The 27,490-nt window shown below is 42.6% G+C and overlaps 1 long non-coding RNA gene across 1 annotated transcript; it reads left to right on the plus strand.

The window, feature by feature from the left end:
• Positions 1-1,057: 1,057 nt before the first annotated feature.
• On the plus strand, positions 1,058-27,490 carry LOC116756963. Its single transcript, XR_004350802.1, has 5 exons — positions 1,058-1,068; positions 9,860-9,868; positions 22,618-22,622; positions 25,426-25,779; positions 25,895-27,490. It is a non-coding gene; the product is annotated as an uncharacterized LOC116756963 (long non-coding RNA).

Here is a 27,490-nt window from a genome sequence, read left to right on the forward strand (position 1 = left end):
GGGCAGAGCGGCAGAAAGAAATGGTCCTGAGGGCAGTGCTGATCCTGAAGCCTGGTCCACCTCTGCACTTCCAGTTACAAGAGCCAATGAGTCCTTTGTCACTTGCCTCCAAAATAGGCTTATTGCTACTCCCACCCAGACTCTAAGGTGTCTCTGAGATGTGCTATTTGCCTAAAGACACTTATCACAGTTCCACCAGAGCTAGTCTTCAGACCTCAGGGATGACTCCCAAAATATTCCTTCTCATGCCTCCCTATCTCACTGGTCTCTTGGCAAATTGTAAGCCCCTTAGTGTACTGTGTCAGGAGCAGGGCCAGACAGACCTGGCACGGCAGAAAATGTGAAATTATTAGCACAAGATCCCTGTTGTTGGTAGTAGTGGTGGTGCTAGTATCACCTGTATTTTACAAAATTGAGAGCAGAGATTAAGGGATTTACTGTGGATCAGAAAGTCTTCTATTTCAAATCTAAGATGGGTTTGTCTGATTAACCAATTACAATCCATCTATCACATAGAAGAGAGTAGAGCTTTTCAGGAGGAGATCATCTGGCTGGTTGCTTCACTGACTGGCAGTATACTGGTACAGATACCACAGATGTGATCCTCAGCCTTACATATCAAATAACTACCGGGCCCCTTCACTCTGGGTGATTAGGCTGGAAAGGATTAATTCATATAGCCCAACTTACAAGAAACGGACGTATAGACCAGCTTGTCAGATTATTTAAAATAGGAAATATTTCTCAAACTTGAGAACTTGTAGACTCTTGAATATATCCCACTTTGAGAAGCATTGTATTCGTACTTACATCATGAGACTTTATGTGATCACTTGATCAAAACAGTCAGAAATGCAAATCTAGTCTGAACATTGGCATTATTCTATGAAAAGGTGGCAATCCAGGTGATGCTTGTGTTAAAATTTTTATATTATCTTTAAAATGAAAACACAAAATTTTAAAATTATTCTAAAGAATTCCTGGACCTCTAAGAATATGATTGAAGACTCCAATATGAAAAATAATGCAATAGAAGAAAGGCTTTGTTTGAAAACGGGAGCTAGTTATGTATACAGGATGCTCTAAAGCAAGTCCACTCAGGAAACCAGATTGCAGATCAGAAGGCAGATTGGTGGGTGTAGAATAAGAACAGAGGGAGTTGGCTGTTCTCAGGCAACACAGTCCTCAGACAAGGGTAGCTGGTTATCCTAACCTGCATTTGCTCTACAAATATTTTTGTTTTAAGACTCTACCAGTCATGGAGAACAGAGCTCCATCTTTCTTGCCTTATGATAGAGAAGGCAAGAACAAATTATTGCTCACTAACTTTCCTTTTCCTAGACTTCATCATGAATCCATGAACCCTCCCTGCCAATGCATCATTTCTAGGTAAATAGGAATTGTGCTCTTCTCCTGACAAGGAAGGGACTTGGACCAGATTAGGGAACTCCAGAGACCACGCTCTTTCCAATTAGCACGTAGCTAGTTTTTGTCATTCAACTAAAATTATGAGGGTCGCTTATATTCTATAGGAGACGGTAAAAACAACTTTTAACTCTCTTCCAATTTTGTCTACAGCAGACTCTGAGAAATCCATCATTCTTCTCAAATGACTTCTCCCCGTGTTGTCTGCCTACTCCTATTTTAAATCTGCCTTTGACCAACCTTCCCCTTTCCCACCTCCAGCCTCAGCTGAGTCAGTGCTAGGAAGTAGGGAGCGCCCACCGCCCATTGCCACGTACTCTCTCCTGGCTCCCGCACTGGATTGGACTGGAGCCAGGTTCAGCGCTGGGCTGCCTCCAAGCAGGCTGAGAGAATGCATCCTGTTCCTGGGCAGCGATTCCAGGGGCAACATTGAATCCTCGGAGCCGTGCAAGGGCATGTAATCCCTTAGGCCACTTGGCAAATGCCTATTTGTTCTCTAGTATTGTCAGAACGGGGAGGGGGTGTGGAGGGAGCGCCTGGCCAGTTTGGAAATGAGAGGGCCCTTAGGGAGCACGCGCTGAACCCCAGGGAGCCTTGATCCGAGCATGAGGTCCTTGCTGAGCCCCCTTACCTGGTCTGCCACACCACTCGGAGCAGATGCCTACACAGGCACCACCAGTGCCCTCCAGCGCCTTTCAGTCCAGCCACTGCTGACTTTCTCTACCCTACCCTATTTCTCAGGAATGTATGCCGTTCATCTTCTTCCCGCAGTCTGGAATGTTCATCCCTTTTAGCTCCTCCTCGCTAAATCCTCCGCACCATTCATTCATTCATTCATTTCTTTTCCTTTCCAGTTTTATTGAGATGTACTTGGCATACAGTGTAAGGTTAAGGTGTACAGCATAATGATTTGACTTATATACATCATGAAATGATCACCACAATAAGTTTAGTGAACATCCATCATCTCATATAGATACAAAATAAGGCAAAAATGTTTTTCCTTGTGATGAGAACTCAGGATTTACTCTCTTGCCAACTTTCATATATGTTAATTATATTTATCATGTTGTACGTTATATCCCTACTACTTATAACTGGAAGTTTGTACCTTTTGACCACCTTCATCCAGTTCTCCCTCACTCTACCCCCTGCCTCTGTGGTAACCACGGATCTGATCTCTTTTTCTATGAGTTTGTTTGTTTGTTTTTGAAGTATGTTGACCTACAGTGTTAGTTCCTGGTGCACAACATAATGATTTAATATTTCTATATATTATGAAAATGATCATCACTCCTCCCCACCCTTCAAAAGCCACAGCTGTAATGAGCCCTCTAGAAGGCCTTCTATGATCTACAACCAGAAAGGATCTCTTCTTTTTTTGTCAACAGCCATACCCATTTTCCTGGACCTATCCTAAAACATAGACAAAGTTCTGGTTTGTATTGTAGCTACTAAGATACATTTCTTATCTATTCTACCAGGAAATAAGGTAGGACATGGGGGCATGTGTGACTGCCTTTGCTTTTCTCATAAGGTTCCTCACATTGTAGTTACTTAATATTTGTTGAATGAATAATAAATCGGAAGCATTGTGCACATGGTGCACAAATTACAGAAGACAGGATCCTTTGCAAGTTTCCCTTCAGAAGCTGGCCCTAAGCAGGGCTTTCCTGGATTCTCCTCTAATCTCCCCCCACACCTGCAGCTACAGGGGCCTATTGCAGGGGGAGGGTAGCCTCCAGGTCCTTGATCCAGCAGTAAGCCAGCATCCCTTCTGACTGGTCAGTGCCTAGGCCATACCAGTTGTAAAATATTTTGAATATCACCGCTGCATCTAAGACAGGCAGCACTCAACCAAATGACATAGAAGAGAGAGTGTATTCAAGTGCATGTTATAGCAGTAAGACATTTCCATTGTGTGTGAGGCACAGGCTCGGTGTGTTGAGGGAGGCACTAGAGGGTAGGGGAGTTGGGTGTTGCTAGAAGCTGGAAAGCAGGGAATAATTGTACTTTTCGTTAATTACTTGTGTAACCTTGGGCAATAGAGCACCTCTGCAGTCTGGAGACCTGAGTTCTGGTGCTGACACCTGCGCTTGGATCTTGGGCAGATCACTTGACCTTGTCACAGTCAATTCATCTACACAATAGGGGGATGGTTGAGGTTATAGTAAGATACAGGGTTGTTCGATGCATGTAGAAAGTCATGAATGGAACCTCAAGAATGGATAGGTCAAGGGGATAGTGCTTGAGCTTTCCTGTTGAGCCTTCCTGTGGAAGAATCTATTTCCTGCCTGTGCTTTAACAGGAAGTATTTATTGGTTCTAGACCAAGTCTTGGAATTGAACATCTGGCAAAAGATGGAGAAAATAAACAGGGGTATTCAAACATCAGTCTGATAATGTGCCTAATAGTCTGAAGTTTTTTTGCTTGAAGCAGGAAGTGTTTCTCATCAGGTCAAATCACAATTAAACCATGCTTTCTTTTCTCTGTAAAGTTCTTTTAAGTTCTTTGTTATTTCTCCTCTGAAAGGGCTCACAACACATTGCCAGATGTGACCAGTGAGCATGGAGTAGGTTATGTAAATGTCTGGTATAGTTTAGTTTATTATCATTGTTTTTATTACTTGGTAAAAAGAAAAGTCACTTGTTGGTTATATTTTCCTGTGCAAATAGAATTGCTTAACAGAAGAAAAGGAAATAGAGCAACTGTTACTAAATGACCCAAAAGCAGAAGTTGAGTTCCTTTCACATGAGCATTCAAAAATGTTTCAGCCACGCACTCTGGTCTTGGCAGCCCAGAATCGGGGAAGACCTGAGCTGTGTTGGGCAAGGTCAGAGTGAAGATTTATACACCAGCAGAGGAATGCGGGCAGGAGGCAGGCATGTGGAGGTACTGGGGGTGAATCTTTGAGCAGAACCACTTAGTAGCCGTGAACACCACTCACAAACCCAGTTATAATCATGTAACAGAAACACATGTTGTGAATTTGCTAATTTCTCAGACACATTATGTTTCAGAATTCTTGAAAGTACCCCAGGGGAGCTCTCTCTAAACTGGTTTCATTCAAGGTCAACACCTTGGCTAGCTGACCAGTAAGATAATTTTCTAGATGTGGGAGCCATTTGAAATATGAAAGTCTTGAAAAGAAGCATATTACAATAGATTAGAATCTGGAAGAGAGATTACAAATTTAACAATATGCACTTAAACGTGAATTGTTATCATTGGTTAGACAGATATCAAATTTATTCAACCCATAATTCTCAACCTCTTTTTTTCCCCATAAAAGCCATAAATGTAGTACGAAGTGGGAAATAAAGGCTGCTGGGTGATCGGTAAGACAGCTGATTGTTTCTCTAGCAAAGGAAATTTTTGTAATTTGTTCATATGCTGCTGCATTAATGCTAAAACTTGCTGTCGGCTACTGATTATTCCCTACAAAAATTTGGTTTCTGTTTTTAATCTTGGTAAGAGAGCAGTTGTTATTGTAGTCTTCAGAGGAAGACTGGTACCTGAGAGAGAGCCCCACTGACAGGTGGGGCCAGTGTTTTAACGAGGGGAGTTTTGTTACACAGAAAGATTTTGGAGATGGTATTTTAACACAGTTTCCCTTGGAAGATTAAGTTTTCTAATTGCTTTTGTTGTTAAAATGCAAGTGTATAATAGATGTGTCTGATTAGTTTCATAATAAGAAGGCCTGTCTCCAATTCTCCTTATACCAAATATAAGCTAATGTTTTATTTTTGCCTTAAATTTGAAGAAAGACTTTAAATTTAAGTATTATAACTAACGGACAACACGGACAGTTATCACTTTCAGGTCGCTTATCAATATCACCTTCTCAATGAAGCCAACTTTGACCACCTTATTTAAAATTGTAATACCACCCGCAACCATCATACGCTTTCTTTTCTCCATGGTATTTATCACTTTCCAATCTACTAATTTACTTTTTTATTATATTTATTGCTTATCATTTTTCTCCTTCTACTAGAAGGTAACCTTCATGAAGGCAGGATTACCCATGTTGTTTACTGATATATTTTTAGCGCCATAAACAGTACCTGGCATATGTGTGTGTGTGTGTGTGTATGTGTGTGTGTGTATATATATATATATATATATAAAATATATATAGCAGGCACACAGCAAATGTTTGTTGAATGATTGATGGACATCTATATATCTGTACTTTCAAAACGTCTTCTGTTCAGAGAATACTACTAATATCTAAGAACCCTAAGGTGCATTTCTTAAAGGCACAGCCCCTGTGGGTGCATGTGATCAAAGTGTAGTCAGAGAACTGATGTTGGACACAAGTGTTTGATGCTCCAGTTGCTCTTTGAGCGTTTACCAGAAGCAGCTGAGTGCCAAGTCTGCATAGGCCATAAGGACAAATCTCTCTCAATGACTAGAAAGTCAAGACAGTATGTATTTGTGAAGTGTTCATTTCTATGTACCCAGTGCTGAATCCACTGTGAGGTTCTCCTGAAAGGAGAAGGCCCCATCCTTGTTCTCAACAAGCTGGCCATCTGGCTGGGGAATTTTCTGTAGAAATGGCCACCTATGGTTCCTAACTCTTATTAGCAAGAGGATCCACCTAATTTAAACCAAAGAACTGCTTGAATTTGAGGACTTAAAAACTCAAGTCAATGAAGATCATTAAAAGTACATGTAGGGCTTCCCTGGTGGCGCAGTGATTGAGAGTCCGCCTGCCGATGCAGGGGGATGCGGGTTCGTGCCCCGGTACGGGAAGATCCCACATGCTGCGGAGTGGCTGGGTCCGTGAGCCATGGCCGCTGAGCCTGCGCGTCCGGAGCCTGTGCTCCGCAACGGGAGAGGCCACATCAGTGAGAGGCCCGCGTACCGAGGAAAAAAAAAAAAAAAAGTACATGTAACCATTTGCTTAGACCAGTAGCCAATTCCTTTGACCTGGTATCCAAAGATTTTTAAAGGTAATTGTTTGTACAGTGAGGCTTAGCTGAATATTTTCAAAGTATCTCCGTATCAGAGTGCCCTGGAGATGAAGAGAGATTGTATGTTTCCCTGCAGTCCTCTGCTTGCTGTAAACACCTCCGTCTCTTGTCTAACTAAGACACAAGTTTGTGCTTGCCTCTTACCCTAGCTCACCAATCAGAGCCCCCAGGTCCTCCTGAGTGAGTCCCCCAGTGTTCCTTGTCTGCTGGTCTCACTGTCTCTGGTCCCTCTACCTCCAGTCCCTCCTGCTCACTAGAGCCAGATGAATCCTTCTAAATCATGGCTTTCACCTTATCGGGTCCCCCTTTAGGAATTAATTTTACAACATGCATAGGACTAAATCCAAACTCCTCACACTACAGTTTTCTCCCATCAGATAGTTCCACCTGGCTTAGATGACCTCAGCTCCCTGCCACAGTGAATACTGTGCTCCAATCTGGTCTCTTTGTTCTTTCCCCTTCCACTTTCTCAGTTTCCCTTTCCCAGCCCTTGCTCTCCATCCTTGGACCCGTCTCTTTGTCTTTATTTGTACTGTTTCTCATTCATTCATTCTTTAAATAGATATTGAGCATATACCATATATGAAGCAGTGTTTTGTGTCCTGGGGATACAAACTCAGCGATTTGGATTATGCTGTCTTCCCTTCTTCCTTAATCCAAGGCAATCCAAACCATACACTGCCCTCAAGCGCCAATTCAAGCTTCACCTTCCTAAAGGTTTCCTGATTCACCCCTCCGGACAATGGTAGGCAGCTGAGTATAATGGTAAAGAGAAAGGGCTTGGGAATCAGATAAATCTGGATTGGAATTTTTTGTCTGCCACCCAATATCTATTGACTATTAGGCAAGTTACTCAACCTTTCTAAGCCTCCTATTACCTCATCTATAAAATGGGAATCATAGTCCCTCATGGGTTTGTTTTGAGAGTAAAGAGAGATAGTAGTCAATGGTGATGTTGCTGTTATCTTTCTCTTCTCTGAAACTTTATAGCAGATAAATGATGCTTGGTCACTTAAGAATGAGTGAATATTACTTGTAGTGTTTTTGTGTTTCATGAAACTCCTTCCTCATTCAGCAGCACTTAACAAGTGCACAGTGAATGTATGTACAGTAAGAGGACACTTGGCCGTCTCATTGTCTCTCTCCTATTACGTCCCCAATTCCTCAGGGACACTGGCTTCTGGCTGTCCTTCCTATACCACCTCCTTGTCAAGATGAACCCTTTCCGTGGACTGAAAGCCATCAAGATAGAAATGGAGATGCCTCTATTTGATCTGGGGCTAATGGGAGAGGGAAACGTTTACAAACTGAAGGGTGCCTGAATTTCCAACTAGTGTTAAGTGACCATAGCAGAGTGTAACTCATGGCTGCAAGTTGCTCTGTCAAAGATGGAATTAAAGGTAAATTTGAAGTTTCACAACATAGTTCTCTCTATTATGGGTGCCGCTGTGCATTAAAATTGTCTGTGTGAGGCTCGTTGGGGTGGGCAGAGATTCAGTCACTGCTAATGCCTTAAGGAAATGGGGTGGTGAGAATTAGGGTTATTCATCCCAACTGGGGCAAGAAAGAGAACCAGGAAATGTGTTTTTCAGTCTTGACATCTTGCCAGCTGGAGCTAGAGGGAAATGTTTTTTTGAACTCATCGAGCAGCCTACTCACAAATCACAGAGATAGCTGCGCTCAACAAGAATAGAGAGAATTTTTATGTGGTCTAGTTAAAGATGTGCACCACCCATTCAGAGCTGTGCAGAGCACCCCTTAAGGACCCTTGGAACCAGACCACATCACTGGTAGAAGCCCACTTTAGCAAATGCTATGATAACTGGTTTTACGCAATGAGGCTATTTACGCATCCTCAGTAACAGTTTGGACTAGTATAAGAAAAATACAGTATAGCAGGTGTGCCCGCCAAATTCTGCATATTTAGCCATCAACTGATAACTAAGATACTATCTAGTAGGTATAATATTTAGGTGTGGTTAAGTAGTCTTAAAAAGAATAAATATTCTAAACGGTTATAAATCAACTTTGCAGTTTTCAAAATAACTTTCTTATGATCTCAACTGGTTCTTATGACAACTTTGGGACAAGGGCAGCACAGATAATTATAACCATTTTACAGGTGAAGAAAGAGAGAGGTTAAATGATTGTCCAAGGTTACAAAGCCTCTAAGTAGCAGAACTAGGATAAGACTCCTCATAAGCATTATTATTTTTGTTATTATTATCACGCTGGTTATTATATCGACTCCCTGATACACTTCTCTGTCTTTTCTGCTCTCTTTCCTATACACAGAGATTTCTGGAATGCACGTGCCCCTGAGCTGCTCTGTCTCCTCTGGGCTGGGGAGTAGGGTGTCCCTGACTGGGTTCTTGGCTTTTACAGGGGCAGATGGGGCTGGAAGCCTGGCCTGGCCCGGCTGGCTGGGTTTCTGATTTTGCCTGGGGCCAGGCCTGAGTGGGATGGTTAGAACTGGAGCCCTTTTTACATTTCATGTTTTTCTGGTTTCTAAAAACAAAACAGGGTAAGAAACCCCTCCAGCAGGAGTGCTTGTTCCAGGCAGGGTGTTCCTGCCAGTCTCCTCCTGTAGGAGGACCTGCCTTTGGGCATTCCTATTCCCTTTCCTTGGTATGTGATCACTCTGATAAGTTTTAAAGATACATCACATTCAGTGTCCAGGTCTGACTGTTAGATTAGAATGCAAATACAGTAGGTTACATGGTTTCATTTCATTAAAAAAACACTATTCTTGAAGTTGGGAGGTACACGTGTTTACTAATATTATGCTGAAGCTCTAAGAAGGCACCATCCCCCAGCCCCAGAGGAGTCAGCTGGACGGCTTGAGTCTGGAAGGAGTGGTGGTGGCCAGCACAGGCTGACACGTGCTGGTCTGGTGGGGCACAGCTCAGCCTGGCCTCTGGAGGTTCTTTATCTGAAAGAGAGATCACTCACTCTCATTTGGTCATTGCTTGCACTTCTTTGGAGGAAAAAAAAAAAAAAAGAAAGAAACACACCCAGAATTTGAAGTAATGGAACTTCATTAAGTTGGAAGCACCAAGGTCGTGTAAACGGGGAGGGTTTTAATTGAACAAGAAAATGTAAACCCCTGCTCCTTCCTAGCTGGAACCCATCCGTGTTGCACATCTGCATTAGTCCTGCTGCCCGTGCTTTTCACGATTGTTTCTGAGGGCAAGGACCTGAGTTTTGGATGCTCACTAATCAGAACCGTGCCAGGGGAAACCCAGAAACATTTAGCAACTCTACCCAGAGAATGCAAATAGTCACCCGCTCCGGTTCAGTCCCCTTCACACGGCCTGGACACGGTTGACTCCAGAGGCTGCAGGGGAAGGCATGGCTTTGAAAGTCTCTTTCATAGCGGGTAAGCTCATGCTTTCCCACATAAACCCTGAGACAGCTGGGGAGAGAGAGATTGGAAGAAAGACAGGGAGAGGCAGGGAGACCTTGTCTGTATAGAAGAAGCCAAGAGCACAACAGCAGCCATCAACGTGCCAGAGGGAGGCTGGCAGAGAGCCAAGAATCTCTGAGCGAGAGCTGAGCATCAGGGCAGGCCCCTCTCCCAGCACCGTTCCAACCAGGAGAATCAGACAGTGCCCACCAGTTGCCTCAGCAACGGGGGGGGGGGGGGGGGGGGGGGGGGTGGTTGGAAGCCCCGGGGGTTTGTTAGAACTCTGGGCTCCAAGGAGGGGCCTCCTTATTCTTTCGAAACTGTGTGGTGAGCAGCTGGAGGGTCTGAAGTGGCCGTCATGTTTGGGGGCTTCTGGAGCCACTTTCCCCAGGCCAGCTGAGTCCTGTGACCAGGAGTGGGCTGAGTCACGGCAGCAGCTGTGTGTCTCTCCAGCTACGATCTGCATGTAAAATCATACTCGTTATTGTATCCTAACCTTTTCAGCATAGATGTGACTTAATTTTTAAATTGCCCTTTTGCTGGCTGGGGATTGTATTCTTTTCCCAAGTCTCTGCATCACAGTTCCTGAGTCTCCGGTGTTCTCCATAACTTAGTTTTCCCCCTCTCCTACCCAGGCAAGAAAGAAACTGAGAATTATGACTCCTAAAGTATCTCATCCTCCAAGTCCTAAGAGAATCAGACCCTGGGGAGAGGAGGTGACCTCATGTACACCAGCTGTGTGCCGTCACATCCAGGGGGGCCCGGAGGACCACCAAGGCCAGCCTCCCCCCTGCCCTGGCACCTCCTCTCTTTTCAACCCCTTTCCCTTTGAAAACTAAACTGCATTCCCTAGGCTGTGGTACTCTATTTCCTGGCTCCCAGAAATCTTTGGTGTGAGAACAGGCAGAGGAATCTCCTGGGGTGTATTTGGAAGGAAGGGAGTAAGCTCAGGGTTGGATAGCTTCCACGAGCTAAATCTTAACACTGCTGCACAATGGAATCATCTGGGAGCTGTTAAAAAATTGAGACTCTCAGGCCCAGGCCCAGATTCAGTGCATCAGACTTGCACGAAGTTTTTGTTTGTCTGTTTTCTGTTTTGTTTTTTGTTTGACAAAGGTACTTTTTGTAACCATTCCCAGGTGATTCTGAGATGCAACCAGGGTTGAGAACCACTGATGTAAAGGTGAATAGCCTGGGCATGAACACAGTCAAGGTTCCTGTGTGCTACATAATGGGTACAAACCTTATTTGTCTGCAGGAAGTCCCTCAGTCTGGGCCAGTCAGGCAGCTGTACTCGCTGGTGAAGACTTCTTTCTTTCTCTCTTTATCTACCAGATGCCTCCTCTAACTTGTTCTAAGCTTGAGGGAGGTGGTCCTGGGTAAAAAGAACCCAGTTCTGTGGCACCATTATAGTAAGGGAGCTTTCGGAAAGTTAGCAGAGGAGGAATACAACTTCAGAGCACTGAGGGGAGAGGGAGTGGTTTGCTGATTTTTTCTTTACATCTAAAATAAAACCCAGAGGAGGGGTGGGCAAAGACAGAAGGAGGGAAGAAGCAGAAGTGAAACAGAAGATAGAGTCATGAACGAAAATGAGAGAATCCAGGAAGATTACCACCCCTACCCCTCACCCGCCCCCATACCTGTTCTTAGAGAATCTGAGAAGGTGGGGCTTTTGACTCTAATAATTAAAATTGCAAATGGCCTTCCTTGAAATCTGTCCTAAAATTCTGAATAGCTTTAGCTCTGGCAGCTGCCTTGGGACAGTTATTTCAGTGTCCCAGAGGAAAGATATTTTGGGGTTTAGTCCTTGCCAGAAATAAGAAGCCAAGGGAAAAGGAGAAACATTACAGAATTTCCAAAAATATTTTGATAGCAAGGCAAAACTTTGTGGAGGCTTAAAGAAAAGTTAGAGTACACTCATTTCAAGAATGCCTACTGGCTTTGTATTTTGGCTAGTAGATTAATTATGTTATCCTATGTTGTCATCTGGGGAAGGGCAAATTCACAGATACACATGTGGGAGTGTGTGTGTAAACGTGTGTATGCCATATGCCTGTGTGCACTTATTTATACATTTTTACTGTTATGATTTGTGTATATGAAATAGATAAGTTCTATTTAAGTTTTAAAATAACATATAAAAGAACTTTTCCTATTTGGAAAAGTGAGGGAGGTGACATCAGGTTCTAAGTCTGGCAGGAAAATGAAATAGGGAAGGCTTCAGTTAGTGATGTAAAGTTGGACTACACATCTCAAGAAACCAAATATGACCTACCTACCTATGGTCCTCAGGGCAGATGTGGGCCAGTGCTGCCTGGGCCATATGTGGGGACCTTTGGTGGGCCTGCTGGGAAGTAATGTGCTCCAAATAAAGCTTGATGTTTTCCTCCTCCAGCCCTCTTCCCTCTACCTACTCCTGCTTCTCCTGCATTGCCTAAGCAAAGTCACTTCTTTCCAGTGCATCCCGGTGTTAGTGGTTAAAGGATTTTGTTCCTTCCCAGTGGCCCAGCAGTAAGGCTATTTTGTGGGTTCTTATTTTTAATGGATTTAAGCTATTAGTTGTTCTGTAGTATTTTATTTCTTATAATGTGCTCATTTTCTCTACAAGTACCCAAGGGCTGTGTTGCACGGGGTGCAATTTTAAAAATAAAATAATTATGCCCTGGAGGTTGGCAGATTTGGGCTTAAGAATTACTGCATTGTAAGGGCATCCCTCAGTCATGTGCAGGCTCATAAATATCTGCCCATCAGTCGGCTTGTCTGGGCAGCCAGATCTGTAGAATCAGTTTGCGATCAAAAGTACTAAAAATGGCAAAGCTTTGTTTATCTCAGCAAAGAAGGCCTTCGTGCAATTTGGGAGCAGGTAACAAACGTTTCTATGGTGTAAAATGAAAGTAGAGGATCTGATGAGACAAGATTTTCCTGCAGTCAAAAGTGTGAGCCCTTTTGTTTTTGTTTTTTAAAATATTTATTTATTTGGTTGCATGGGGTGTTAGTTGCAGCAGGCGGGCTCCTTAGTTGCGGCATGTGGGCTCCTTAGTTGCAGCAGGCGGGCTACTTAGTTGCAGCTCCAGGGCTCCTTAGTTGTGGCTCGCTGGCTTCTTAGTTGCAAGCACATGGGCCCCTTAGTTGTGGCAGGCGGGCTCCTTAGTTGCGGCAGGCGGGCTCCTTAGTTGCGGCATGCAAACTCTTGCATGTGGGATCTAGTTCCCCTACCAGGGATCAAACCTGGGCCCCCCCTGTGTTGGGAACGCAGAGTCTTATCTGCTGCGCCACCAGGGAAGTCCCATGTGAGCCCTTTTGAAGGATGGGCAGCTAATACTGATTCTTACTCTGCTCCGGCACTCAGCAATTGAGTAAATAATATCTTATCTGCTCCCTGAAGTGTATATTAGAAAATTCACCCCAGTGGCTCTTTTTTTAAAAAAACTTTTCCTGACAAGGGAAAGAAATTGTATTTTTCATTTAAAAAAGAAAGAAAAGTAATTTTTATTCGAATGATTATACCTGTAGGAATTTGTTTTGTTTCTTTGAATTTTAAAATTTTGACGTTGGTAACATGCAACCATCGCCCCTGCCCCCACCCCCAAACAGAGTGTCAAGTTCATATTGTTGCTAAATTTAAGATTGAATTTAATTAGGAAAATTTTCAAGTTGAACGTTAATTGACAATGATAATTAAAATCTTATAGTTCTTTACAGTTTATAAAAAGCATTCATATGCTTGCTCATTTAATTTTTGCAACATAGAGAGTAAGATGAGGCAGGTTTTACTCTCTCTACTTTATGGCTGGAGAGGTCAAGTCTCAGGAAAGTTAAGGATCTTGTCCCAAGTCATAAAGCTGTCATATGAGGAATGCAAGTCTTCTGATCCCAACCCCATGCTCTTCTTTAACTGCTAACTGATTAGTCTGGTAAGGACTGTTAAAAACTAATGAATTATGTATATGTGCCTTGAATCATATGGTTTCTTATTAATGTTTTAAATTTTGTGAGGGTTCTTTAAAAGAAAATCTCAGCGGGTGGGCAAGCTCAAGCTCCCTATGGCTTCAGCTCCCTCTGTCCCATGGTCAGGTTTGTTGGCTCAAGCAACTGTTTTTCCTCATCCCAATATTGAATGAGATCTAGAAATATTCTCTTTCCTCTTAGCGGAGTCCAGCCCAGCTGTGACAACATTGGACCCTTTCAAAATTGGCTCACCCTAGTAAACTGAGAAAACAATTATAAAAACACATACATGGATTAGTTTATGGAACACAGATTTTTAAATTCTAACTTACCTACAGTCTGGCCAATAGCTGCATTAGCTTTCAGGACAGACACCCAACTCCAGGTCCTGGGTCTTGCTTTCATCCTGTCTGGGGTGCTGGAGAGGATGTGATGCCAAGGTACTCAAACACATAAGCTAGGGTGGAGTTCAGGTCTAACAAAATAGTCAGTCCTCCCTAGTATTATTCTTCAAGTGTGAGCTGTCTCTGAGTCTGTCCTGCTCCACCTCTGTTCTATAGTCACTTTTGGCTCTTTTGGCCTGTTTGATCCCAAGAATTATGTTATTTATCATATGATAGAAAAGCACTAGACTGGGAGGAAGGGGCCAAGGGATAAGACCAGGTCCCCGTGTGTGACACTGGCAAGTCACTTTGCCTTTCTGGGTCTCAGTTTCCACATCTGAGAAGTATGTGGGTTAGACTGGATATCTGTCGTATTTTCCCCAACCTTTGTCCTGGAAGTGTCTCTCAGTAATCACAGATTTCCACTGGTCAGGCTGAGGTGCTGAGGGAAAACGGCATGTTTAAATGTGCATATGGGAGAGGGTCAAGTTGCACCTGGGACCCAGAAATGTAGAGACCCTGCTTCTCTAAAGACTTAGGGAGCTGAATACAAACTCATTTGGGGTCCAGAGATGCAAATGACAGAGACAAGCAAGATAATGACCCCTAGACCTAGAGAAGATGCAAAACTACTGCAAGGATTGACGGATGATGCCCAGATAGGACTCTTTGCTGCTGGGATGTAAACTTCACAAGGGCAGGGATTTTCGTTCTGTTTAATGATGGATCTCATACCTAGGCACTCAATATATGCTATTGAATGACAAATGAATACTTTAAACTTGTGATAAGCTAAATAAGCAATGTGAGAGTATCTAATTTATCGAAATGCATTCACCCCAAAATACCCCCTGTGCCCTAGGGCCGATCTCTGGATAATTCTGAATCACTAGCTAAGCTACTATTCATGTAGCCACTAATTGGCTTGGCCTTTCCTCCTTCTACTTGCACTTTCTCTGGTGTGACCCTTGCCTGTGGAATGGTTGGTCTGACATTTCTGGCTCTGCCCATCATCAGTTAATAAACTTCCCCAGAATAATCATACTGTATCAATTCAGTCATTAAGCTGAAATGGTTAGCAAGATCACACAATCCTCCAGACTTTGATTGTGGAGAACTAAGGGTATGGTAACGTGTGGGTGGATATGTAAGTAAGTAAATATTAAACTGAGACCAAGAGGAGAAAAAGAGGAGAGAGCTGCCCTGTCTTTGCGTGTGCCTCTGTCTGATACTCAGGGATGTGCTCAGAGCAGTTGAAAAATTCTCCGCTTGGCTTGTGTTCCACTCTGAAAACAGATTTAACTTCGTAAAACAATTTCATTAACATCATTGCACATATAATAATGGCAGTCAGGGTTTTTTGAACACAAGAAAAGCTCGACACAAATAGAGAACAATCCAAATAGGGTAACAGGGCTAGGAAAAACCTGGCAGCTCTTGCAAAACCTGCATGGAGCCAGGGCCAAAGCTCTGAACTGCTGTCCAGCCATACCTCCTCTGAGGCAGGGCTGTTTCTGGTTCACACTCTTCTTCCTCAGGCAGGTTCAGGCTGTTCTCTTTCATTTATCTCCTCTTTATAATTCAGTTCCACAACCTGATGAGTTTGCTCTTCTGCTTAGTTCCTGTTAAGAGTTGCTTTTTTCTTTTTTACCAACCTCTGTTCCATCTGAGTCTGTGTCTTCTTATGAAAGATTTCCTCTTGGGTGTGTTGGCCAAGGCACTGAACTCATTGGTTAGCCCCGTGTGTTCCTCCCAAGAGGTATGTGGGTTTACCTAGTTTGAGTTATACATGATCCTTGCCCTCTAAGCAATTTGCAACCAAGTAAACAGATAAAGCAGGTAAATATTGGATAAGGTGTAAAGAAGTAAATCAATTAACCACGACAATATAAATTACAAGGAATACATTCAAAATGCATAATTTACAAGAAAATAGGTTAGTTGCTTTTAGTAGAGAGAGTAAAAAAGTCTGGCAGATAGGATGGATTTGTGATCTGTTCACTCCCTCATCCAGTAATAACTAAGTAAATATGCTATGTTGGACACGGTAACAGAAAGAAGATGAGTAAGACATGATACCTACTCTCAAAGGTTATAGTCTGTAGAAGAGACATGATGTGTGCACATGCCTATCTAGAATACAAGGGGGAAAGTGTTCAGTGTTTCGAGAGGTACACCAACAAGGCTCAGGCAAGGGAGCAACACTTTTTGGCTGGGGAGGAGGTGCGGGTATTTGAGGTGGGCTTGAAGCATAGGTGGGATTTCATATTTTCAATGTTTCACCAGGTCACTGATGCCTCAAGGTAAAAATAAGTCACGGTAACTGAAAAAACAGTATTTTTCTGGCTTTGGTCCAAATCTACTATAGTGGCGTTCTAAACCTTACCCAGTCTGCCTGCCCCAGTATTCTTTGGCACTTGCCAGTTCTTAACCATTTGAGAATCATATCCTCTTTTCAGCATCTGTGCAACTTATAGAACCTATTTCCAGAGAAATAAACATACATACCCAGTTAGTTGCATGCAGTTTTCAAGAGTTCATGGACCCTTGCAGCCTATTCTTGGACTCCCAGGAGTCCACGGTCTCCAGTTTAAGAATTCCTGATGCAGGGCTTCCCTGGTGGCGCAGTGGTTGAGAGTCCACCTGCCGATGCAGGGGACACAGGTTCGTGCCCCGGTCCGGGAAGATCCCGCATGCCGCGGAGCGGCTGGGCCCGTGAGCCATGGCCGCTGAGCCTGTGCGTCTGGAGCCTGTGCTCCGCAACGGGAGAGGCCACATCAGTGAGAGGCCCGCGTACCGCAAAAAAAAAAAAAAAAAAAAAAAAAAAGAATTCCTGATGCAGACAGTCCCTGAAGTGTGGAAGCCATCAGTGTTCGGAGCTACGCAGCAGGGTCCTGCTGTCGATGCATCGGGAGCTGTCACATACGGAAGCCACGCTGTATTCTCTGGGGTCCTCAGTGCTCCTGGTGCAGGTTGCCCTGTGTAACTCCGAGGGCCAATTTTGGTTCCAAAGCAGTGCTCCTTGCTAGTGTGAACCCATGTGTACACACACGCACGCACACACACACACTATCAGAATGGGGAATGCATTTGTGCAGGGTGTACACATTTTTAAAAGTGTCCCTGGTGATTCTGATACCTGTGATGTGTCCCTCCACGCTTACTGCCTTAGGATGCTATTATCTGTGAGCCTCCTGCATCCCTTGTGCTGAGAAACTCCTGCCTGGCAAGTGCATCAGACATGCCTAGACAGATCTGAATCCTGGCTCTGAGCCCAGCTTAGGCTCAAGCTGGGACATCCCTCCACTCCCCTTCCATGCTGAATTAATATTGCAGCTGGATGGCAAAATAAGGTCACCGACAAGGAAACTCTAGAAAGCAGGCAGTTTACAAGTGTTAAAATATTTATCACAACTTCCTTGAACAGGAGCTGGGCTGGAACCTTTTAGAATCAGGGATGTGACCTGGGGTTGTTGGCTGAATGTTCTGCAGCTTGAGAATTAGACTGCCTTCTGGGAGTAGTGAGTAGGTTGGGGTGAAAACCACATCCCCTTTTCTATTTTTAATACCACTGAACATCAGTGTGGTATCTCCCTCACGACCAAGGCTGGATTACCTGATGGGCAGAGTAAGCATGTGCTTCAGGCACCAGCAGTGCCCTGTCCCAGTTCCTACTCCCACTTTAATCAAAGCTACATGGCTCTTTCCCCATCAGGACCCCCTTCTCAACTGGAAAGGGCAAATCAAGCAGAACTTTACCCTGGGGGTATAACGGTACCTCTTTATTCTGGAGGGCAATCTGTATCTCTGAAGACTTGAGGACAAACACCTAGTTCATATACTCCAGTACTTCGCAGGAATTTCTACGTTTCTAACAGTTACTCACAAACACCCACTCTATCTGAGTGTTGGGTCAGGCACTTCAGAAAGGAACCATTGGCTTCCCTGGTGGCGCAGTGGTTGAGAGTCCGCCTGCCGATGCAGGGGACACGGGTTCGTGCCCCGGTCCGGGAAGATCCCACATGCTGTGGAGCAGCTGGGCCCGTGAGCCATGGCCGCTGAGCCTGTGCGTCCTGAGCCTGTGCTCCGTAATGGGAGAGGCCACAACAGTGAGAGGCCCGCGTACCACCAAAAAAAAAAAAAAAAAAAGAAAGGAACCATTTATGGTGAGTTTGTGGTAGGGAGATATTCTGGGGAATGTGTGAGGAGGAGGCCTTCCTGAGACCCCTTGATTCACAACAGAAAAGCAACTATGTCTACTGTCTTGTGAACCAGGCCTTCTTCTTGCCTTATGTTTTTCTTTTCTATTTGTTTTTTCTTGGCTGAAATTTAATGTAAAACTTTTGCTGTCTTAAATGTTTTCATTAAAAAAAAAAAGGGAGGGGGAGAAGAAGGCTTTTAAATCTTTCTGGTTCTTTCTAATAACTTTCAGTTCTGACATTTGCCTTGAAATTGCCATGACTTTAGGCAAGAGGAAGGGGAAGCAGGAAGAGAACTCCTGGCCTCCCTGAGCCTGACTTCGGAGCCCAGGCTCTCCTCCCTATGCAGAAGGAGCCAGGAGCCCCAGGGAAGGACTTGAAGGCGGGGGTGCTCACAAACAGTGGGCTGGGGAGCCTTACTCTGCACAACAGTAAAGCTTCTAAAACAGATGATTTTGAGGTTTGGGAGCTGATTTGTCTTAAGAGGTGGGCTTTTTTTTAAATTTTATTTTAACTGAGAGTTACTACTATCTTTGGAATTTATTTCCTTGGAGGTTGGTGGCAGCCTGAATTTGGCAGTGTTCAGGGCAGTGTGCTTTTGAATTTGCTTTCATTTCTTTTTTCTTTTTTTCCTCTCCTAAAGCTTGGGATTGTGAGGACTCAGGGCATTGCTTCATTAGGAAAGGGAACATGTCAACCTGTGCTGAAACTGCTGTGCTACAGGATGCCTAGACTCGCATGATGTGCCCTGAATAGGGACAGGCAGGATTCAGGACTGAGCTCAATATTAAAACCAAACCAAAACCAAACCCAAAACCAAAAACAACTATCAAAGGCAGAAAACAAATGAGAACATTTCACGCCTCTGAATTTCAAAATTAAAAGACAAGTTAAAGACTGGGAAAAGTGTGTTTGAAACATATATAAGAGAAGTTTAATGTCATTTGAAAGTGCACCTTCAGGACTTCCCTGATGGTCCAGTGGTTAGGACTCTGCGCTTCCACTGAAGGGGGCACAGGTTCGATCCCTGGTCAGGGAGCTAAGATCCTGCATGCTGCGTGGTGTGGCCCCCACCACCCAAAAAGTGCACTTTCAAATCAAGAAGGAAATGGCGAATACCTCGACAAAGGGTATAATAATATAATAATGCACAGTATAAGGAATACAAATGGTACTAACTGTATAAAAATGCTCACCCTCACTAGTAATCAAAGAATTTCAACTTAAACAAAAAGCCATGTTTTTGATTATCAAATTGGCAAAGATTAAAAATAAAAACAGAAACTGAGGTGGTGAGTATGTGAGAAATGGGTACTTACTTTTATAAGTAGCTAGTGAGTGTATAAATTGGAGGGCAATTTGGCAGTGCATATCAGAAATCTTAAAATTGTGTGTACCCTTTGATACAGCAAATCCAATTAAAGGAATTTAACTTTAGGGAACTCCCTGTCAGTCCAGTGATTAGGATTCTGCGCTTCCACGAGTTAGATCCCTGGTCAGGGAACTAAGATCCCACAAGCTGCATGGCGCAGCCAAAAAAGAAAAGGAATTTAACTTTAAGGAATTATCATGGATCTGTGTAACTATTTAGCTACAAGGATGTTAAATAATATACCTATACTATGAAATACGCAGGTATTAAAATGATGTCATAGGTATTTAATTATATAAAAGGATATTCATAATATGTCAAATTTTAAAAGTTAATTAAAATTAGCATATAACGGGACTTCCCTGATGGTGCAGTGGTTAAGAATCCGCCTGCCAATGCAGGGGACACGGGTTCGAGCCCCGGTCCGGGAAGATCCACATGCCGCAGAGCAACTAAGCCCGTGCGCCACAACTACTGAGCCTGCGCTCTAGAGTCTGTGGTCAACAACTACTGAGCCCACGTGCCACAACTACTGAAGCACACGTGCCTAGAGCCTGTGCTACACAACAAGAGAAGTCACTGCAATGACAAGTCCGTGCACTGCAATGAAGAGTAGCCCCCGCTCACTGCAACTAGAGAGAGCCTGCATGAAGCAATGAAGACCCAACACAGCGAAAAATAAATAATTTTAAAAATTAGCATATAACAGTATAATCCAATTTTTACAAAAGAAAATCTGATGGACAGAGAAAAAGACTAAAAGGATGGGAAAGAAAGTTAACAGTTATAACCAGTGGTTTTTCTAGGGTAGTGGAATTGCATTTAATTTTTCTTCATTTTCATCATCTCTGTTTTATAAATTTTCTACAGAGAATATATTTTCTTTTCATAAATAGAAAAATAAACCTTCATAGCATTATATATTTAGCCAAATGGTGGTATATTTTTATTCCCTGAGGATGGTGCCAGTGGAAGAAGCCTTATGGCTTCAAAGGTAACTTGGGCAATGAGCTCTATCATTTTCAAATTTTAAATAAGAATTTTTTGAATTTGAAGCAATTTGATTTTGCTCTTTGTGGAATAGTAATGTGAGGACTCTCTCTAGAATTAAAAATTCACTCTGACTCTTAGTCAAGTGATTTAATCCCCTTTTAAAATTAAAATCATGTTCTGAGGAAATTAAAGTCCACAAGGACTAACGTAACCATGAAAATAAGCACTGACATTTGCAGAGTTTAAAAATAAATTAGGGCCCCAAAGCCCATTACACCAGTCTAAACATGAGAAAAACCCAAATTGAGAGTGGCATTCTACAAAATACAATTGCTCCTCAAAAGAGTCCAGGTTGTGAGAAGCAAGGAAAGACTGAGAAACTGTCACAGGTCAGAGGACACGAAGACAGGACAACTAAACACAACGTGGTATCCTGAGTTAGATCCAGGAACAGAAGAACATTAGTGGAAAAACAGGTAAAATCCAAATAAAGTCTGGAGTTTAGTTGGTAGTAACTCACCAATGCTGTTTTCTTAGTTTTGACGAATGTACCAGGGTAATATAAGATGTTAACATTGTACGGTGACTAACCATCCTGGTTTGCCTGGGAGAGGGACTTTCTACATATGAAATATACACTGCTCATCTTTTTATTATCTTGCCATTTGTGTTTTCAGAGATACTTGTTTGCAGGTGGCCTTTTAAATGTATTCACTTTTAGTATACATTAAATAGACTTTTAAAAGTTTGTACTTCTTTCATTCCATTGCTTTATCCATGGATTTTACTTACTTTTGAAATATTCATTTCTAAGCCTTTGTTCATATGCTCTCATCTCCTCTCAAAAAAGTTTCCATGATTGGGCTTCCCTGGTGGCGCAGTGGTTGAGAGTCCGCCTGCCGATGCAGGGGACGCGGGTTCGTGCCCCGGTCTGGGAGGATCCCACATGCCGCGGAGCGGCTGGGCCCGTGAGCCATGGCCGCTGAGCCTGCGCGTCCGGAGCCTGTCCTCCGCAACGGGAGAGGCCACAACAGTGAGAGGCCCGCGTAACGCATAAAAAAAAAAAAAAAAAAAAAAAAAAAAAAAAGTTTCCATGATTGGTTGAACCCCTTTATGCACAGGTCCCTATACTGTTCTTATAGAGTCTTTCACTCCAGTATTTTACTAGATTTTTAAAAGTGAAGATTCTATTTACTTTTTTTCTTCCCATTTAAAAAAATCAAGGTAAAATTTACATACAATAAAACATCCTTTTCAGGCACAATTCTATGGATTTTGGACTATACTAGATTTTTTACAATTGTAATTCAAATATTCTCTTCTTGATTCTTAATAGATGTTTGAATTCATCAATCAAGATAAAGATGACTTGAAATACTTACGGACTATGTCTATACCAGTTATAATAAATAAAAACTTCATTAAATTATTGTTCATTTCCTAAATTTTCCTTTTCTCCTGAAGATTCAGAATTATTAAGTTTAAATTTCATGGAGGACAAGACATTGGTAAATTCTGTAGGAAATCAATGATTGAAAGTATCAGAAAGTTATGATTTAATTTAAAAAGTCAGCATGAATTCACATCTTATCTGCCTCAGTTATGTGAAATAACCTCTGGGTCTAACAACAAATATCAGCTGAGGGAAGCCATGAACCAATTACTTGGGATAAAGCACCATGAAAAGAATACTATACAAACAACTAATCTGGAAGTTAGAGAAGTAAGGTGTAAGGATGAACTACTTAAGTAGATTAAACATTGACTTTGATTTCAAAGTGTGGAATAGTTTGGAATGGATGGATTACAAAGCTCTAGTGATCAATATTAGGACCAATTTTTTTCATTTTATATGTCAATGACTTAGAAGAAGGAACATGCAGTTTTGTATGTTATACAAAACGAGAGGGAGGGACAGTCAATACAAAGAAGGAATGAAAAGACTTGAGTAGACTAGGAACAGAAGCAGATAAGTGGCTTATTCAATTCAAGGTGGAGGAAATATGAAGAAGAAAGATCATCTCGTAGTAATATGAAATCACAATGTTCAAAATAGAGTAAAAGAATGAAAACTCATTAGGTGAGTAAATAAGCATGCTAGAAATAAAATAATTCAAATGCTATGAGTAAGAAAGGAATATTAACTATAGAGTTTAAATATTAATATTCTAAGTAAAAACATTGTGTATTTTTAATGTAGTAGACTAAAATAATAACTCACTGGACTATATATAATTAGAGCAAATAATTATGCTTTGGGAATTCCCTGGCGGTCCAGTGGTTAGGACTCCGAGCTTTCACTGCCAAGGACCCAGGTTCAATCCCTGGTCCGGGAACTAAGATCCCACAAGACACGTGGTGCGGCCCAAAACAAGAAAATAGTGACATTTGCTGTCAGGGATGAGAGAACACTTGTATTCTGGGTAGTCTATCAATACCAGAAATATCTTATTAGGTGGTAGAGTCACCTAATTTATTATTTATTATGCTTTATAATTTACATATATATTGCACATATTTTATATATATCAAACGGTATATAATAAAGACATTTAAAGATTTCCTTACAAGTTTGTGATGATTTGTTCAGCTGGTGAATGCTAGTTTTGTGGCCCCTTTACAATCAGCAGGTCATATCACTAGCAGTTTCTCCATGAAAATAAGATGTCTGAGACTTTCATCTGAACAGAATACAAATTCGTGGTGTATTGAAATCAATGAACCATTTAATAGATATTTGTTCATTATTTTCTCTTTGCTCAACAAATGTTTCCTGAACTTATATCAAACATGTCTCTTTTGATAAAGCATAAAAATCTAACATTTTCTTTTAATATTTGAAATTCAAATAAGTTAATGTCATAGCTTTAAAAAAAAAAGTCCCAGTGGGACAAATGAAGAGTTGTTTTCTTTTCAAATCATACTCCTCTCCTTCCTTGAGAATCACCACTTACAAGTCACAGAAAAAGGGTGAGACATCATGCTGGGGCACAAAACATGTAGGATTGAAACAGTGGTGACAACGTGGTCATGAATTAAGCATAATATTAAGGGTACATACTCTATGTGTCTTGGAAAATTAAAAGCAAGGGAATTACTAATTGCTGGAAGTAATGGCTTTATGGAAGAGGTTAAGAATTGAACTGAGGCTTAAAAGCTTGTTTGAATTTGTAAGAGCACAGGGGAGAGGGCAGGACAAGCCTGGTGGTAGAGTGAGTAAAGGTTCAGGGGTAGGAGTGATTACACACATAGGGCAGTGAGGGGTTTGTATGCATTAGATCATGAGAATCACTAACATTTTTTTTTTTTTTTTTTTTTGCAGTTCGCGCGCCTCTCACTGTTGCGGCCTCTCCCGTTGCGGAGCACAGGCTCCGGACGCGCAGGCTCAGTGGCCATGGCTCACGGGCCCAGCCGCTCCGCGGCATGTGGGATCTTCCCGGACCGGGGCACGAACCCGTGTCCCCTGCATCGGCAGGCGGACTCTCAACCACTGCGCCACCAGGGAAGCCCTCACTAACATTTTTGAGGCAATGGAAGGTTAATTTGGTGGCAGATGCAGAAAAGAAGGGCGCAGGAAAGTCTGGAGTACCATCTAGAGCTACAGAAGTCCAGACAGGGCAAAGCACCCTTTGATCTCTTTCAGAAGGAGCTGTCTAACCCTCAGTGATTTCTGAATTTGGAAGATACTCCTTTAGCAATGTATGTAGTGGACTTTAGACTTTGTTATTTCTCTTCTGTTTTATCTGGATTTGTGTATGTTTATCTTTTGTCTCTTAAATGGATTATCTGCTTCTTGGCAGTAGAGACCAAGCAGTATCTTATGGAATAGGGTTCAATAAATTTTGTGGTTTCAGAGGGTAGCTGAGAGAGATTCTGCAGGAAAACTTGTTAGCACCTCGTAACTGGCTGCCAGTGAGAGAAGAAAGAGAGAAATGTGTCAAAGGCAATTTCATGTATGGGCATCTGAGAAAACGAGAACCTTGCTGTCAGAGATAGGAAAGTCACAAGGGAGAGGGGAGCTGGTTCTGTAGAAAGTTATCAGTTTAGCTTTGAACATTCTGAGTTTGAGGTGAAAGTGAGACATTCCAGAGGAATTTACAGTGCTTGAGGTTATGGAACTGGAACTCAGGTGACAGGAGACAATTACAGAGATTTGGGATTGAATTTAGAGATGGCTAAAGTTGCAGGAATGGTCGAGCTTCCAGGGGATGAGCTTGTAAAGAAAAGCTCAGGGAATCAAAACCTGAGTCTGGAGTAATGTTCATCATTTAGGAGCTGGAAGGAGGGAAAGAAACACTAAACCTGCACTGTCCAGTATGGTGGTCACTAGCCACATGTGGCCATCTAAATTTAAATTAATTAAAATTAAATACAATTAAAAACTCAGTTCCTGGGTCACAATAGCCACATTTCAAATGCTCACTAGCCACGTGTGATTAGTGGCTACTGTAATGGACAGTGCAAACAAAATGTTCCTCTCATCATAGTTTTATTGGACAGCATTGCAAAGATATAGAGAAATACTCATTTGAGAGAAAACCAGAAAGCCTATGACCTTTCAAGGGAGGAGAAAGTTTAAGGACGAAACGTTTACAGTGTCAAATGCCAAAAAAGAATGAAAATCTGCGTAGGGACAATCCATGGGTTTGGCAATAAGGAAGTCATTGGAGACCTTTAAGAGCAATTGCAGGTAGCATGGTAGGGACAGAAACTGATGTAGCATTGCATTAGGAAGGCAGTAGGTAGAGAGCAAGTTATTGAGACCTTGGGCAAGCAAAGGAAAGAAAGAAGACAATAATTAAAGAAAACTGCAGAGTCACATGGAGGGGTTTTAAAGATGGGAGACTTGTTCATGTTTGGAGAATGGACAGAGGCCTATGAAGATGTTAAGGGCTTTGTCTGGGAAAAACTCCTGGTTTCTCTTTTTACTGTCACAGTCATAATCCTCAGAACACTTCACTTCTAGTCACCAAATGTGTGTTTTCTTAAAAAAACATATATTTATTTATTTATTGGCTGTGTCGGGTCTTAGTTGCAGCACACAGGATCTTCATTGAGGCATGCGGGATCTTTCGTCGCAGTGCGTGGGCTCCTTGTTGCAGCACTTGGGCTTCTCTCTAGTTGTGGCCTGCGGGTTTTTCTCTTCTCTAGTTGTGGTGCACGGGCTCCAGGGTGCGTGGGCTCTGTAGTTGTGGCGCGTGGGTTCCAGAGCACGTGGGCTCTGTAGTTTGCGGCACACAGCCTCTCTAGCTGAGGTGCCCGAGCTCAGTAGTTGTGGTGCACGGGCTTAGTTGCCTCTTGGCATGTGGGATCTTGATTCCCTGACCAGGGATCGAACCTGCATCCCCTGCATTGGAAGGCGGATTCTTTACCACTGGACCACCAGGGAAGTCCCCAAATGTGTGTTTTTAATCCCGCACTAACCAGTTCTCCAACTGGTTAGTGGAGATGTCCTACACTGTCCTACAATTCAGCTGGATGTCCTACAATTCAGTTCTGACACTGTCTGGAATTAGGGTCAGATCTCACAGGTTAAAGGCTCAGCCCCACAAGCCTGTCCCCACTTCAGACACCAGTTGCAAGTCTTAGATTGTTCCCAGTACTTCTGACCGACCAGCGATAAGTTGGGGTCCCTACAACATCATATTTGGGTTTGATGATTTGCTTGAATGTCTCACAGAACTCAGGAAGACACATTTACCGTAAGGGATATAGATGAGCAGACAGATGAAAAATAGGTATGGTGAGGTTTGGGGAAGGGGTTAGGAGCTTCCATGCCCTCTCCTGACATGCCACCTTCCTAGCATCTAGCAATCTGGACTCCATACTGTAGGGATTTTTATGGAGGCGTCATCACATAGGCACGACCGATTATTGACTCATTTTCCAGCCCCTCTCCAGAGGATAGGGGGTGGGGCTGAAAATTCCAAGTTTCTAATCGTGGCTTGGTCTTTATAGTGATTGGCCCCCATCCAGGAGCCCACTTGAAGTCAGCTCATTAGAACAAAAGATACTCCTATCATCCAGGAAATTCCAAGGGATTTAGGAGCTCTGTGTCAAGATCCAGGGTCAAAGCCAAATATTTGAACAAAAGATCCTCCTAGAGCTACTATCACTTAGGAAATCACAAGAGTGACAGGAGCTGTGTGCCAGGAACAGGGCTGGGGGTGTGGGGAGGGGGCAGAGAGCAATACATGTATTTTCTGTTATTTCGCAGGCACCCAAATCCCTGCCCTGCATTTGCTTCTCTTTCTAGCTGTGAGTTCAAGTTTACAATAGTCTGTAAACTTGGATAGCTCATGAATATCCTGCTAGCACCTCCAACTCAACACATCTGAAATCAAACTCATCATTGTCTGTCCCATACGCATTCCATTTTTTATATTCTTTATTCCCAGCTCATCTTTCCAGTTACTAAAGCTGGAAAACTTAGTCATATGTGAATCATTCTCTCCCTCCCCTCCACTCCTTCAGTCAGTCAGCTGCCTGGGCATGCTTATTTTTAATACCTCTGCCATAGACTCATGTATTAATTTATTCTTTTTGTTTGTTTGTTTAAAATAATGATTATGAAATATTTCAGGCAAACAGGGCAGTAATAGAGAAAAATATCATAATGATAGTATACTCAGCCTAGCTTAAGAAAAACTTGAAATATGAAATCCGTTCAGATCCCATCCTTCTCTCCATACCAAGGGTAATCAACATTTAAAATTTAGTATTTATCATTCCCATGCAAGATTTATAGTTTTACTCCACATGTATCATATATAGTATAGAATATA

The sequence above is a fragment of the Phocoena sinus genome, chromosome 7 (assembly GCF_008692025.1).
Source record: "Phocoena sinus isolate mPhoSin1 chromosome 7, mPhoSin1.pri, whole genome shotgun sequence".
NCBI lineage: Eukaryota > Metazoa > Chordata > Mammalia > Artiodactyla > Phocoenidae > Phocoena > Phocoena sinus.